The sequence below is a fragment of the Drosophila subpulchrella genome, unplaced genomic scaffold, assembly GCF_014743375.2.
Source record: "Drosophila subpulchrella strain 33 F10 #4 breed RU33 unplaced genomic scaffold, RU_Dsub_v1.1 Primary Assembly Seq354, whole genome shotgun sequence".
NCBI lineage: Eukaryota > Metazoa > Arthropoda > Insecta > Diptera > Drosophilidae > Drosophila > Drosophila subpulchrella.
The window spans coordinates 2,236,378-2,248,578 of record NW_023665577.1 but is presented as its reverse complement, the minus strand read 5'-3'; the positions used below and the strand labels follow the sequence as shown (position 1 = coordinate 2,248,578).

The 12,201-nt window shown below is 39.1% G+C and overlaps 1 protein-coding gene across 1 annotated transcript in view; it reads right to left on the bottom strand.

The window, feature by feature from the left end:
* The window catches only part of LOC119561059 (insulin-like receptor), a 52,104-nt gene that overhangs the window by 28,782 nt on the left and 11,121 nt on the right, over window positions 1-12,201 (bottom strand). The window contains exon 2 of the mRNA XM_037874895.1: window positions 7,923-8,463. The gene's annotated coding sequence lies outside the window, so the exon portion shown is untranslated. The remainder of the gene's footprint in view (window positions 1-7,922; window positions 8,464-12,201) is intronic.

The window sequence follows — 12,201 nt, the reverse complement described above, 5'->3', positions numbered from 1 at the left end:
TTTCTATAAAATAAATAACACGAGACAACCAACGCAACATCCCCCGAACAAGGCCCCCAGTGAAATCACAATGGGAAGATTTCCGAGGGGTGGACGCTCTAAAGGTGCAGTTTGTGGTCTGTGCACGTCTGCATTTTCTTAATTTAATTTTCGTGTTTCAGTTCACGATCAATTTCGTTCTAATGATTGTAATTAAAAACATTTTCCTACGCCACTGAGACAGAAAGTTTCACCCAGGAAAGGGTAACCCAAGTGGCGGAAGACGGAGTGGAAAGTGGGCGTTTTTGACGCCCCATCCAAGCGCCGTAGGAAAGCGAAAATTAGCGCTCGGTTGAATGCGAAACGAAAAACAACAAGAAATAACAATGGAAAATATATTCATCTTGTAATACCCTTAACACTATACAAACATTTGTTTAGCTATTAAAAATTAAATTACATGTGAATTCTTTAGATCCCTTCCACATTACAAATTTCTTTATATTAGCATTGAAAAAAAACATTGTTATTTACAGATAAAATTGATATAATACTTTTTATAATCTAGGTAAGGATTATATTTGTCTATTTCCACCTAGAATATCTTCCATACCCTTAGTTTTAGAGTAAATGCCATAATAGTGCCAGCAACAACAGAGACGTCAACAACGAGACAATGAGGCAGATTCAGAATAGCTCTGCTATATTTTGTGTGTCTCGTGGGTCGTCGTCATGAGTGGGATGACACCCCTCTCGCCACTACCTTCTCACCTATGCCACTACCCAATTTCGTCAGATGAGATCCCAAGCCAGAAAAGATATACCATATACACATATATCTCGAGACGACCCCGTCTCTAAGGCGGCGTCATCTGTTGTGCATTTCAATTTGTAATTGTAATTGCATTTTATATACATCTTTACATCCATCTGTATAGTGCAGACTCAATGAATTTCAGTACGAGTACGAGCGTGTATTTTTGTATTCTTGGTCATGGGACCATTTGGGCCACGTTTCTTTGTGTCTGCACATTTGGCAAATGCCTCTTGATTGGCATCCAAAACACCCAGACTCAAGTGAGCGTTGCAATTTGGCTTTACATTTTACCAAATAAGTAGGGTGAAGCTCAATTATTACTTATGTTCTGAAGTACCTTTTAAGAATTACGAACTTTTACAATGAGTTTTTACAATTTTCGATCCAAACTTAAATGAATATTTAGTTATTGAAAAACTGTATTGAGGGCAAAGAGTATCTTAAAAATATTTTGACGTTTAAGATCGGATAAAATGGGACTTAAGAATGAAAACGCCATAAAAGTCTTCGACCTGGTAGTTCGAATGCAATATAAATCATAAAGCGAAATTCCAAACATGCCGGTCCATTAGATTCCATGGCACACGCACCTCGGGAACCCAAACCCGACATCATCATTACTGCATATATAGTGTGTAATGGCCATGGTAATCGGCATCACATCATCATCATCAGCATCACGACTATCATCATCGTATCCCGGATGCATGAAAATGCAAAAAGCTGCAATGTCAAATCCAGAAACGGGCACAATGACTCAAAGCTGCCTGCAGATTGTGGGCTATAAAAAGCGGCCAGCCGAGAGAGCAGCTAACTTTCCAAATGCCAATACCAACCAAACACACACTCGCATATGGCGCAACAAAATCACAGTCATTATGCATAGTATCTGTGTGCCTGAGTATCTGATATTTTTCAATGGGAGGCGACAACGTCTCAGCGACATTTAGCTGAAAAATGCAATAAACAACATTCCAATCTAAACTCCCAGGCACAAAACGCCCTCCCGCTGGTTCAATTTACCCCTTTTTGTCCGGCATAGAGGAAAAAATAAAACAGCAACTACGGCGCAGCACCCGGGTCATTATGCGCATGTGTCTCCCATTATCGTATAATCACGCTGGCGATCTCCAATTTAGCCACTGCACTATAAAAGTAAGATCCCAACCGAACAGCAGATGCTATATAGGAGAAGGTTTAAGAAATATGTAGTTGATTTGCAAATAGAAAACGTATTTTTAATGATGACTTATGCTTTTTACCACCACTAACTTGAAACTTTTAAGTCCCATCTTATAAACTAACTAAAAATCTCCTGGCCTTGAACGGACTGTAAAGTTGGAAGAGCTTATTAAGCATATAGCAGGGGTCACTTATTTACCCCCGAGGAAAAGCCAATAGAGAAATGGAGAGGACGAGGGGTGGCAAACTTGTTTCTCTTTTTTGTTCGCTTTCAGAGGGTATAATAGTTTGTATAAGAAACTTTAAGAACCAAAAATTAGTTTAGACGATCAATATATTTTTTTGACATGAATTAAGATTTAAAAACCAGATTACTGTTAAATGTAGGATAGGACTATTAGGGTATCAAAATATTGGGTATGCTGTGTACTGGTTTTGCCTGCCCCACTGCCGCTCCCTCCCACCGCCTCCCAATGACATTGTCAATGTCAATAGCAAGATCGTTTCTCCGTTTCCTCTGCACAAGCACTCGAATGTATGGATGTATGAAAAGCAAGAGACTTGGAGAATATGCGCATATGTTAAGATCTCAAGAGGCAGACAGGCGGCGGCGATCTTGTTGCATACGCTTAACGGTTTTCTGGCATTACCTGGTGGCGTTATTTTCCGCAGCCTCCACTCCAAGTGATTAATGGGCCCAAACGGACAACAGACTTTACCTTGTACGGGTTATGTTTGTGGTATATATATTTGTACATATGGAAGGAGGAGGAGGGACGAAGCCCGGGGAACTTTGACGACTTTTATGAGCAATTAAAAAACTATTACGGCGGCGGCCAAATGGCAAGCTGCATTGTTTGCTGTCGGGTTTTATGTGCAACGATGACGTTTTTATGGGCGCCACACGAGTGTGGGTCGAGGTCTTTCCCTGCCTCTCTCTCTCTCTCTCTCTTTCTAACCCCCTCTATCCGTCTCTGTCTCAGTAACCGCTGCGCATGCGCCCGTCTCTTTTCCTTTTTTTTTTTGTTTGTTTCGCTGACTCCCCATTGTGGAATGCGGAAATGTTTTATACCCATAAGTCCCTCTGTTTCTGTATTTCTCTGTGCTCTTTTATTTTTAGGCGCATAACTCAAAATGCACCCTAATGACACACATAAAGTCTGACACTCGTGCCGTCCCTTTCCGCCTTTTGTCTGCTCGTTGTAAATTAATTGATGGCCATTAAACTTGGTTTTAATGAAAAAGAGTTCGGACAGCGAAAGGCGGCAACAAATTGTCATTGAAGGGGTTGCCGCCGATCATTTATACAAAAAGTAAATAAGTTAAATGACAGATGGAGTACGCTTATTTATGGCATTATCTGTCATTTGTACCTCTTCCAGGGGTTCGAAATATTCAATGTTTGCGTGTTTATTGCATAGAAGCTCTCTTATACGAGTCTTTTATGGACAACGATTAAATGCAGTCTTATGGTTCTAAATAATCCGTCGTGGTATTTAAAACAGTACTGATTGCCTGTGAGCATAAGTCTACCAGGTTTTTATGATTCAATAAAAATGCCACGATACTTTGTATTCATATTAGACTATTGAAAGCAAGAAACACCTAATGTATTACATTGTTTTTAAGGTGTCATGTTCTAAATAATCCGACTTGGTATTTAAGCAATTTTTATGCTACTACCATTCATACTTTTTAGTCATATAGGTTTTTTCATAATCTTACTACAAAACGAAAATTAAATTCTGTTAAAAGATGCAACTTACAGACTTTAAGCTCTAGAAACTTTTCAATGAAGGGAAATAAGACACTTTATAAAGAACATCCAAGATATTAAACTTTCTAAAACTGTTGTACCTCCAAATAAACTTATTAAACTTCAAAAGACGTAAAAATACTGATTGAACTTCAATAAAAATATGTTCACTGCACTAAGGAAACTCAAATTCCAGGCGAATGAAGTTAGTTCTGGTAACGAAAGCGCACATTCCGGGACAAATCGAGAAAATGATCTCTCCCTCTCGCGGCGAATTAAGTCTGCATTTTCAGCTCGATCGCATTCGCAGACGGACGCTCTACCCGTCTCTTTCCGCTGCCAGCTGGCCGTCTCTTTCCCGCACGATTCGAACTCTGGACTTCGACTCATTCACGCGCCGTTCACATAACTCGAAACGTGATTTTTACATGGAGAGTGTCGATGAGATGATGCCACGATTAATGCTGCTGCGGCTGCTGCGGCTGCTTCATCTGCCTCAACTTCGTTTTCTTCTTCGTCTTCATCTCCGGCATTCTTGACAACAAAAAGGAAGAGATGCAGCTACAGCTACAGACATTGGAATGTGGCAGCGCCACTTTACACCCTTCGCATTTCGATTGTCGTCTGCGGCCTGCAGCTGTTGCTACTAGTTTATTGGATACAACAGCAACGGCGGCGGGAAAGAGAGCGAAAACTGGGGGAGGGGGAGGGAAAGTGCCTCCAGGGGAAGTGAAATTGGTACGGCATGTTAACTGTCTCTGGACATAAGCGCATAAAAGGAAAACAGTGGGTACACAAACAAATCCACACAGAAAAAAGTTATTCCCTTGTTCTTATTATTAACTCATTTTACAAGAAATACAATCTAGACAATAATTCCCTATAACACGATGAATCTTGGGTTTTTTAACCAAACAGGATTACTACGAAATAGTATTCCACCCACTAGAACACCGAGTTAACTTGATAGTATATTCTAAAAAATAATAGCATCTGAAAGATACTATTTTAAAGGCCCCACGTTTCTCATTTTCTGACCCCAGCCGATTAAAATAGAAGTGATATTTTAGGAGACGCAACACTGTTTTTATTATTTTGAATTTTTTTTATTGCCCCCATCTTAATCGCGACATTAGTCCGACCCGTCCGCCACTTTTCGTCTCGTTTTCATATTCACATCCGTTTTAATTTCTGGTTACATCATTGCCCAGCAGTCGGCCATCAATCACACGCACAAAACGGAAATAAATATAGAAATAAAGCGACCGGGAAAAGAAGGGAAATGCAGCGGAAGTGCGTCTAATTGAGCAACTGACAGAATGTGCGCGTCTGTGGAAATCGGTACGAAACGAGGGGCACGCCCCAAAAAGAACAACTCTCGGATTTTGAGATTCTGAGGCCCTCAGACCCTCAGACGCCCCCTCATAGAGACCCGTGCTCTCCTCACGGAACCAGTCTGCAGTCTACAGTCCACAGTCTACAGGCTGCTATCTCAATCAACGTCTGGGTGACTGACTGACTGACTGAATACACGGGCTGGATGGATGACTGACAGGCAACACGTGCTCACCGCAACCAGTTGGCCATTAAAGTCCCAAAACAAAACAAACCGAGCCCAAGGAGGGAAAAAAATGCAACAGTGCGAATGCGAATGGATCTGGATGGGCCTCCGGAGGAGGAGATTCTGGCTGCCTCCTCAACTCATTAAAGGCTTCCCCCGGGAGCCTGGGAAAATATCAGTTGCCACACATAATTCCCGCTTAAATGGAGAGGGAGGCGAACTCGGGTCGTAAACTGATAATAAAAAGGATACCCAAAGGCGAAAGGCTCTTGGGAGTGATTTTCTCGTACTCACACAGGTAAACGAAACCGTTTTTTCAGGCTGGGAAAGCTAAGCGATTTCTAAAGCTAACCCACGAACTCGTAAATATTTCTTTTAGCATAATAGGTTGTAACTCTTGTAAACCCATTATGTTTTTCCTTACGTTTTTTTTTGGTACTATTTTGTAAGATACTACTTCTGTATCTTTAAATCAGCAGCACTCTAAACTACTGTTAATGGCGAAAATATTTGAATGAAATTTTCAAATGTCAAAAAAAAGAAATGAAAATGTAAAATCTAAGTAAATTTGTTTTTAAGACAAATTTAAATAAAATATTTTTAAATCAAATGAAATTGTAATATCAAATTGCATTTGTTTTCAAGACATCTATGAATTTCTATAAAAAATATTTGCCACCTGGAATAGTTTTAAGAGTTTCTAATGTTAAGATACAGAAAAAGTATATTTTTAAAGTTAAGTTTTTCCAGTTCATTTTTTTTTTTGCAAGTTTTTGATATACGCAATTATATGTTATTATTTAAATTATCTGAAAACCGTTATGCAATTATATAGACGCTCGAATTTGAATGGAAATCTCTTGCATCTCGTATTTATTCCATTCGACTTGACACAAATGAGTTCATTGTAACATTTCAGTCACATTCGCATGAATGGAGGCCACTTATGGCTTTATCAGTGACCAGAGCAGCAGATCTTTCGGCCAGGTTGCCTTTCCAATTGAAACTATTTCCGGCCCGACTCGATTCAACCACTAAAAAAAACCACAAATACAATGAGACGGCGACAACCACGAGGCGTGGAGAGATACATTAGAGCAATATAGAAATGTTTGTGCAATTGCAATGGCATACCGCATGCCACATGGTGCCACACACTAATAGATCCCCGCCCCGAACCGCCCCACCACCCCACCGCCCCACTCTTCAAGGCGTCAACCGTCGTCTCAAGAGTGGTTCCCATGTGTGCTGGTGCTGGTGAGTGTGTCTGCTCCAAAACTGTGAAAATGCCCAGACGGTGAGTGTGCAATTGAGCGACTGCTGCTACTTCTACTTCTGCTGATGCGGTCGGTTGCCTCCAGCACTCCCCATCCGCCCCCTTGGGTCCGGTCTGGTCTAAAATTCGATCCCGTCTGGTAGGGATTCTACCCTACTTTTTAACTTGGTATCATTAAGGACTTAATACTGCTTTTTGGGCGATCTTCAAATTTTCAAATGTTTGGCAAACCTATTTCAAACCTTTCACAAATTAAATTTTTTTTTTAATATTCTAGCATTAATTGAAGGATATATCCAATGTAAAGGTTCTGCTTCAAGACTATACTTATTTATGGTAAATATAATAAGCGAGAAGATGGTAACTTCAACTTATGATCCTTAATATTATAATAGAATTTTATATAACATAAATAAAAATTAAATATCTTATATTTTTATATATACCTATAAAATACTTTAACTGGGATTCAGGGTATTCAATGATTCGCAGACCATAAGTTGACGCTTTTCCAGCTTTTTCTCCTGTTTTCTGATTATTTTCCACTGATGCAGTTGTTTTTGCTGGAGCTGACGCTCGGTGCCAAGTTATTATTATTGCAGTTGTTGTTGCGACAGACGCGCCATTTGTTACACATTATTTAGAATCAGAGGCCATTTAACACCACCTCCTACCACCACCCACCTTCCTCTGTCCCACAAGCTTTCCCCCTCTTTGGCTGGTCACCGTCTCCGTTTTATTTTTTGCTCCATCCGGAATTTACCCAATATTTATTGTTAGCGAGTTATTTGGAACTGGGCCATGCGGAAATACCAAAGTGAAATAGTAGAGCTGGGGATGATATATCCGGAATCGGGAGAACTACTCCCCTCTTTCTCTATATTTGGCCCGAGAAACACGCTTCTAGTTCACAAATTTTCCCATTGACAATCAAATCAGCATACATTTCTTAGGAAAAATTCCAAAACGTCTCCTTCTTGTTCAACCTCATTGGAATGTGACACAAATTAAGCACAACGAAAGAGATAGCTGTGGACAAACGAAGATACAGTGGAACTTTCCACGTACAGAAAAGCAAGAGATCTTTGTTAAATTTTCTATTATTCTTGTTATTGGATCTTTTGAAAAACTAATTATAGATATTAGGCACATAATAAATATACATTATTGTTATTACAAATTAAATAACAATAAGTGTATTCATTTTTAGATTTTAATTACTATTCATCATTATAAAAATGTTGAACCCACAAATCCTTTCCATTAAAGATTAGTATCCAATTCATTTTTTATAGATAGATAGTCTACTGTAATTGAATTCTCCGAAGAAAACGACAGAAGTGTAGCTTACCTCAGGCGAGAATAATGAATGGCAGAGACAATGTATGCCTCCTCCTCTCGCTTTTCTTTATTGTTATAAATTTCAAACACGTTTCGATAATATTTTTCTTCACTGCTGCCTTTGCACTTTCCCACCAGCTTTTGGCGAAAGCTTTCTTCGGTGGCAAATGAAAACCCGAAAATTGTAAATTCGGAGAAAACCGTGGAGTTGAGAGGTAGAGATGGGGGAGAAAATGCACTCGGGATCGGAATTCGGATCACTTCTATAACTTGATTTCCCTATCTCATTCTCTGGTTCCATTCCCTGGTTTTTGTTGTTTTTCTTGTTTTTTCTGACTAGCAATTTTATTTATTTAGGTTATCATTTTTCTTGGTTTTCTCGTTGTTGTTGTTGTTGCTCTCTGATCTTTTGTTTGCAAGTATTTGTAGTTGTTGTCACATAGCATTCCTCACTATTTCTCACATTTTTCACATGATTTTTACTTTCACACCTTCGCGGCACTCGATGATCATTTCACGTGATCTCAATGATGCATTTAGTCGTCGCCGAACTGAAATGAAAGCAAAAGAGAAAGGCGGGTGATGAGAATAGAATTTCGTTTACTCGGATCTAAATTGAATTGCCATTGTATTGAGGAACAAACAATACTATTGAATTACGGAAGTAAATAAAAAACTAAGAATATGCATTGTATATAATTAAAACTAATTCTTAGGCCCAGTATTTAAGCTAACAATAAATGTCCCAAAATTAAAGTTTAGTTTCCCAAATACTGAGCCTGAAATCAAACTTAGGAAATAAATAATAAACAATAATACAATAATTATAAATATTTAATTTAGTCTACAATGTAACAAGAGAAACCCATTTGCAACTCGAATAACTCTTGCAACAAAGTACAGTCAATCCATTAACAGCTAACTGTAGCGCAACCATTATCCAATTAACAAATTCCACAGAATCACTTAAAACCCAGAAAAATAGTATTCGTGCAACTTTAATCCACCTGAAAATCCATAATTTTATGCTTGACTCTCACAATTCTTGCAGAAATATCCATTAGGCCCCACCCAGAAACAAAGAGACCAGCAGCCGTAAAACGTTCAACTTTCGCGCCAATTCATAAACAGAATAACAACAAATTCGCCCAGCCAAGCGGAAAAATAATATAAAATATATAAACAATGTAAGGAAAAACTTTATCAAACAACAAACGACATTTTATTACAAAATCAACGCCGCAAGAATGCAAAAAAAAAAAACAGATAAAAAAAGTAAAAAGATAGTAAGGTATTGTTTTGGCACTCATGGGCCACGCCTTTTTCTGTGGGACCAACAACAACAAAAGTATCTATATAAAATATATAAAGTGCAACCGAAAAATAAAAAACAAAACTCAACGTAACCGAAATAGCGAAAAAAACGTGGGGAACGAAATTGAAGTACGGCTGTATCGACTTTACAATATCTTTTCGAAAGAAAAAAACACTAACAAAATTAGTTTAAGATCAAAACATGAAATAAAGAAATTGTGTATTAATTAAATAATGTATAAAAAACATTAAATTTGTATACATCCCGATAATAATTACAATATTTGATAACTAATTCTGTCTAAAAGGGATTTAAGTTCTGGTTAATAAAAGATGTTAAGTTTAACAGCTAAAATAATTAAAAATTCGAATATGCTCTCTTCATTTACAACTTAATGGGTATGAAAACCGTCTGCGCCAGAAACAACAACAAAGGCAAGAAAAACAAGCGCAGTTCAAGCATCAAAAAGCTGCCGTCACGCCCCTCTTGAGTGCGCTTCCCGCCCACACCCCCTCCCCCCCTTCGCCACACGAAACGGGGCCAGACAGACAGCGTCTCTCTCGCTCTACCGCACCACCCCCTCCCTCTCTCACTCCAAAAGTCACGTGGGGTGTTGTGTGCGGCACGCGAAATGCAGAAAAAATGGTAAACTGCTGAACTAAAGCTAAAATAAATAAATAAATTAGATGGTGATTTTTGGATTTCCGCATTTTAATAGCATAGTGGATATTGGATTTAAATTCCTTACTAAATTAATATTTTTTTTTAAATAAACGCTTCATTTTTTTTAACCAATATTAATTTAAATGTATTAATGTAATATATGTTTTTAACTTTTATATTCTATTTATTTGTGCAGCATTTACGCAACATTTAAGTTAAGTATAAATGCAAACTGTACAAAAACAAGGATTACATCTATAGAATAGGACATCTGTCCTTTTAATTTCCTCACTAAATTAATGAAAATCGTGTTTAATAAACTTTAAAATGGTTAAAATGTGGTCAAATGTGTTTTCCAAATTAGAAAAGATTAAGTACTGTATCATAAATTAATGAATCGACTTGTTAATTTTGGTTTATTGCACTTTTAATTGCAAGTCATAGTAATTATGAATAAATATTGGCTTTAAAGCCAGATTATTTTGCTTACAATTCGCATATTTGGCCAAAAATTCATTTTGGTCAAGACAACAAATCAAGACACACACACACAGACTTAAACACACACAAGGAGGCCCGTCGTTAAAAATGTGCTGCAGCAGCAAATGAGAGAGCACAACACAACCAAGAGAGAGCGCTTGCACACGCGAAAGAGATAAAACACAAAATACGAGACATGCACAAACAACAAAAACGAAACGCAAAAATGAAAAAAAACGCGAGGCGTGCAGAGACGCCGGCAGAAGCAGAAGCAGAGCGCCGGCAACCCTCGAGATGACGTTGACCCCGAAAAATGACGCGAAGCGCAATGTGTGAAAACGAATGCGAACGGGGACGAAAACAAACTGAAATCTAATAACGGACCGGCGAGAGTGCAAGCGAGAGGCGAACAGCGTCGGCGTCTGCATGCGTCCCCCTACCCACAACCGACCACTTTTTTTTTGTTGTTTTGCGGATAGACGTGCTAAAGCGCAGTGCGTATAAAAACACGCAGACAGGACGAAAAGCCGAAGAACAACAACAAAGTGCAAGCGCAGTTAGGCGGCGGCCAGACAGAAAGAGACAGGGACAGCGAGCGCGCGCAAACGGTGGAGACAAAGAGAGAAGGAGAACGTGAGAGCGTAAACAGAGCGCATGTCTGCGATAACAAACAGGAGGAAGGAGGAGAATGGGCGCTGAGAAAGAGGGTGGCGGAGAAGGACGTGGCGGAAAGGAAGACGCGTAGGAGGAATGCGTTTATGCGAAGCAGCAAAATTTTGGTAATAAAATAACCATAAAAACGGGCAATAAAAAGGATACAAAGGACCTGGGTATAAACAAGAGTGCAACATTCAAATATAATCTGTAAGATATTAAAAAAACATTATTAGATAGAAGAAGTACCATCTGATAACGTCTTCTTATGTTTAAAGACTTAACTTAAAGGATTGCTATGATAACAGTTCCCCAAATATTGATAATATTCGCGTTGTTTTACAAAAACCTTTTGGGAGGCAATCAATTTTGAAAACAAAAGTGAATCTTTTCCCCATAACTGCCAACCGGTGAACGCTGAATAAACAATGGCATTAAAAACACCAAGTTACCATGAATTGCATACAGCTCGTGTTTGTTTTGGGCATGAATAAATCACGATTTGCACGGCATACGTATGAACGTACGGAGTGGAAAATCCGGAGGCTGCCACTCTTGTACTTGTGTGTGAGTGTGTGTCTGTGTGATAAGGGCGGCAACTGCAGTCGCAACAAAAACAAAACAAAAAGGAAAAGAGCAACAACTACTTCGAGCACACATAAAATAGCAGAAATTTTTTCTCACAGATGGAGGCCGCCAAATAATTTTTTTTTACATATTTTTTTTGCCAAGCGCCAGCAGAGGCACAAAAATAACAACAACGAAGAGGAAAGCAAAACGCAGTCGCTTATGAATGGAAAAGAAGGCGCGCGACTGTCTCGCTCGCTCCCTTAAAACGCATGTGTGTGTGCGAGAGAGAGAAAGAGTTTGGCATGACAGAGTGTGTGTGTGGAGTGCAGAAAATGTCGGTGTCGTTGGCCCTTGGCTGGTGTTTTTGTTGTTTTGTTGTTGTTGCGGCGCAATGTGGTACAGTGACTACCAAAAAATACTAGCAGGCACCTCGTAAAACGGCCCAAAGAGGAAGCGGCGAGGAATGGAAGGAAAGGGGAAGGAAGAAGAGGCGGCAAACGGAAGCAGCGACGTCGCCTAAATGGGTTGCAATAAAAAAAACTACACATGCGGTTGTAAAGTTGTAAAACTGCGGACGTAGTTCCAGTTGTAGTCCGTAGTTTCCAGT